The sequence below is a fragment of the Phocoena phocoena genome, chromosome 6, assembly GCF_963924675.1.
Source record: "Phocoena phocoena chromosome 6, mPhoPho1.1, whole genome shotgun sequence".
In the NCBI taxonomy this organism is placed as follows: domain Eukaryota; kingdom Metazoa; phylum Chordata; class Mammalia; order Artiodactyla; family Phocoenidae; genus Phocoena; species Phocoena phocoena.
The window spans coordinates 39,754,011-39,759,057 of NC_089224.1; positions in this window are offsets into that span (position 1 = coordinate 39,754,011).

The window sequence follows — 5,047 nt, forward strand, 5'->3', positions numbered from 1 at the left end:
AGGGTATTAGAGGAAGGAGATGCGAGTTAGGGAATGTTGAGAGTGTAGGCGGAGGGCTTGAGTGCACGTCCCTCTTCCAGCATTTGTCAGGTATCTGACTCTGAAATCATCCTTTCAGTCTCATTCCTCCTACACAATTCTAACTGAAATATCGGAAGTGAAAAGCTTGTTGCCTGTTTCCCAAAGTGTGGGATGCATTCCAATGCGATCCTCTGATTTTAGCAGGTACAAAATGTTGCGTAACCCTGAATTAATGAGGATAAAGTTATTCCCTTTTGAGTTTACTGTCAATCTTCTGATTACAAGGAAGACTCGGTTTTAAGACCTCTCCAACCCTGGCCATTGTCCCAAATGGAGATCCGGTCTCTGGCTCAGAGCCTTGGAAGATAAGAGATTTTTAGCTGGAACGTAATATTATTTTGTTTCCGTTGTTTATGTTTTTAAAATTATTTCCCATTTACTACTTTCCATCCTGGTTTTCCATTTAAAATTGTATGGTAAATTTTTACCTTTAGGGTATTTAGGTTTTAAAAATGAGTTGATTTAAAAGTGCACACTGATTTAACAAAAATCATGCCACGGGAACAAAGGACTGGCATCTGGAAACATTGTGCTCCTGTTCTTAGTACCTATTCATAAAGGGTTACCATGCTTTGGGCAGGATACGGGGTTGAGCACAAGAACACTGTCCTCACCCTTTTTCCTTCAGGACACAAATAGGCACCTTCATGTATGAAAAGAGCTACTCACAGATCATATAGGCTGAGGCTTATGTGCAGTTCCCTTTCTAGCATCTATGATTGAGTCCTTTTCCACTGACTTACTTACCCTAGATTTGTGCTTTGGAGGCACCATGGTTGAGAACTGCTATTCCATTAAGGTAGTTGGATGCCAACTCAAGGAGCATAGATTCTAGTAGAGAAGACACGATACGTACATACGTAATATATGGTAGGAAATCATAAGGTAGTTATAGAGCACTATAACATTGACAGGGAAAATAGAAAGAGTAACCAAAAAGGGGACCTGCCTTCTTTCCTAACTTGATAATGATGTGGCCGATTAAGTAAAAGCTATAGCACTTCACGTCTGTATATCAGTTATCCACTAGAACAGAGGCTTCCCGGGATTGAATTTCAAAAGGCTTTCATTACATTTTTATGTTCTGTTCATTTTTTCAAAGGAATGTAATGCACGTTGAAAACATTTTTTAAACAAAAACAAGTAAACGAAAAAATCCCACAATTGATAGATTGTTGCTACAAGTAATGGGTATTTACTCTGACACTTAACATTTTGGTGTATTTCTTTTCAATCTTTTGTTTGATGCATAAGGCTGTTTTCCTATAATTATATTCATAGTATAGATACAAATTTATAGCCTACTTTTTTTATTTAACATTTTTACATGTAAAAATTTTCCAAGTCATTAAATATCTCTTATAACCATGATTTTAATTCCTGTGTAATAATTTAAGGAGATGAATTACAGATAATGTAATTATTTCTCCATGACTGGACATTGTTTTATGTAATATTTTAACACATTAAATAATGTAGTAAAATGCATCTTTGTTTAAAGTTGTAATTTGATTCTAATTTGGGAAAACTGAATCATTAATTTGTTTACTGGACAGTTTCCCTACTAGACTATTAACTATTTGAGAACAAGAATTGTATTAACTCTACGTCCCCAGCTCTCTGCCTTGAACATACGAGGTACTTATAATGTGTTTATTGAGTTGAATTGAATATACTTTCTTTTTGGGTAGTTTCCCACTCTTTTCTGGAGGAAATTCAAGCAATCATTTGGCAGCCATCAGTGGCTAAAAATAAAGTCCTCAAGTATCTACTGACGTTAGAGGCAAAAATCTATTAGAAGTGTCTTGAGATATAAAAATTACATGTTCTTGCTTAGCTTTTTTGCTTTATAGCTTTCAAATTAAAGCTTCATTTGCCTTCATTTTCTCATCTAGAAAAATGATAAAATTCCTATCACCCAGCAATCTAATGACTTCGTTATACCTAGTTGTACTAATTAGCCTTAGTTACACTTAGTATACTTAGTTATACTAAGTCATTATTAGCATTATTAGTATGACTTAGTATTCTTAACAGAATAGGCACATAAATGGAAATATTAGATGCAACTCTCTATCTGGCAAAGATGGTTACCTCAGTTTTCTTATTTGTAATATGAGATACTTAATAGACATTAATATCTACCTTAATAAACTAATCCAGTGCTTCCAGATCTCCTTTCCCTGAAAGTGACTATTTAATCAGGAAAGGTTGTAAGTACTCCCTTCAATGGAGATGTCTAGGAGATATCATTTGTAATATTTCCTTTCTCTAAATAATAATGATGATAATAGTTAACATGTATGGCGATCCGACTTCATATACACTCTCATGTTTTATTCTCACAGTAACCCAGTAGGTTAGTTACAATTACTCCCGTTTTAGAGGTAAGAAAACTGAGACTAAGAAAGGGCTAAGATTTAAACACATTTTTATTGTTGCATACCCATGTTCTTAGCCCATTACCTTATACTGCCTTACAGATTTGGAGCACTACATAATATATTTGTGAAGCCATCAGAAGCCAACTACCCTGTATTTAATAATATTAATTTCAAAGAGACACATCTCAAAGCTAGACAAAAACCACTTTCATCTGTAAAAGATTTAAGTAGAACAGGCATATTCTGTATGTCCAAATATTTCTATGTAGGCCAAAAGGAGACTCAGAACTATAGCAGAAGAACAACTGATTTGCATTTCAAAGAGATCAAAATAAACACAAGAACAGAGGGCGCTCCACTTTCAGGAAAGATTAAACAGAAACAATTAATGACTCTGGACAAGCTTTACTAATTGTTTACTAGTCACTTGAATGCAAAATGAACTCATGTTTTGAAGTAGATATAGTCCAGTGGAAAGCTGTTTCAGAACCATGAAAAAAGATACCAAAGTTTAGCTGAGAGGGAAGACGAGGGAATTTTGTTTTTCTCTGTTCTTTTTTTTAAAAAAAGCATTGCTATTTAGAAAACATTTTAATAGTTATAGTTGCTATCATCTATTTGAGATGAATTGTATTTAGTGCAAATGTATGAGAAAGGATGGAAGTAGTACAGGGTAAACTGTAAGAACTCTGCCTTTGACGTAAAAATTGCACAGAAATACTGGCTCCATTACTGACTAGGGCTATATAATCTTAGGTAAATGACTCACAGGCAAGAAGGGTACTTCCGCCTTCTCCTCAAGTCAAGAGGAAAGTGCTTCAACAGGCTTTGTGGAATCCTTCAGAGTCTTCCACTGTAGTTAAGAACACACCATGACTTCAGTCTGACTTCTTCCTGGGAAATCTAAAGAACAATTGTTAAACTAGATAGCCTCTCTGTGGCACAGTAAAGGAAGTTGCTGCTGTATTGGGATTTTTCTACACTGGTGGCGGTTTTTTCTGGGCAAATGAGTTTTCCCCATACCAAATGAGGGCAACATGCATGAGAAAGCCAGTAAGGACAGTGTCTTAGGTCCTCTACTATAATGCCATCTGGGAGGATAATGGGACCTCAGCAAACATTAGCTGGAGGTGAATATTCCTGGGGACTGTGGGATGACTACTCAACAAACCAGAACAGAGACTGACTCATCCAGGTCAAGGGAACTACGAATGAGATATCCCTTTATTGTGGCTCCCAAGGAGCCCTAGAAATTGCCACATAAAAGGGATCAGCTTTAAAATCTGCAAGTCCCAGAGAACATTAAGTTATCTATGACGGTTCTAGTTAAATAAGAACTTTCCTGATCTCCTTACCCCTTCTGAATTAACCATAAAGGGAAAACAGAGGGTAAAATTTAAGATGCTATGTGATGACATCCATGAGTCCTGCTTGTTCAGTTTACTAGTTGTATGATCATTTCACATAAATTTCATTGCATTAAATCACATTAACAGCTAATTTTCGTACAGATAGAATCTCACATCTATAGAGACTATAAATCAAATGATAATTGCAAGCATCTAACAGTCTCTCTCCAAGTAACTCAAGATCAAATTGCTATCTTTAGCTATTTACAGAATTGGTCATCTGCTTATGATTAATTGAGAGGTATCTACAATGGTGGATAGCTGTTTACCTACCTGCAAGAGCCACTGAGTAATCTTATCATTTCATTTGTGAGTTTTGTTTTAAAAATATAAGACATCAGATGCCTTCCAAACCTGGCTTTCATGTTGGCTGTTTCCATTTCCCCCTTGAATGTTAAAGAAGAGTCTTGATATTGAAAGTTTCCCTTTCCTCCCTATCAAAAATAAGTTGAGAGAAAAAGTTAAAAATACAATGCTTTGGAGGTTAATTAGGGATCACATAGAAGGATAATTTTTATTTTGCAGAAAAACAGTTCAAGTCCAATGTTTCCTGCCAGGTCGGGGACTTTGGGGTTCAATCTCAAGTTCACCCAGGTCCTTCGAAGAACTTAGGTAACCCTGGTGACTTACACTAAAGACTTAAAATAAAATTGATTTCTCTTGGTTTTCAAATGTCTTATACAACTTCCATAACTCTTCAGTATCTGATTTGGGCACAGACCAGTATTTATGAATTTGTGGTTTTAGAAACCTGGAAGTTACCATCTCAGACATATTTTGGACACTTTTTTCATTAAATCCTCTACTTTCTTTTCTTCCCCACCTTACCTCCCTCATCACCCCCATCTCTCCATTTGGGAAATAGCTTTACTGGAAATAAATAAACAAATGAATCTATCATTTGGTAGTGTGAAGGTTTAAAGAGATTTCTGTGCTATCCATTTATTGTTTTGTGCCCTTGTTCAGTTGCCAGTCAGAAAACTAAATTCATCATAGAATTCCCAGGCTAAGAAATTTGTCATTGCCTTATCAATCATCAAAGCAGCTGTTTCTCTTCTAAGCTTTCTTTTTCAACAACATACAACCACCATCACCTCTTTCTTTTCTGTGTGTTTGTTTTTGTTTTTTTAAATGATGGCTGTTTGTTTGAAACTCTCCTTTTCCCCTTTTCCC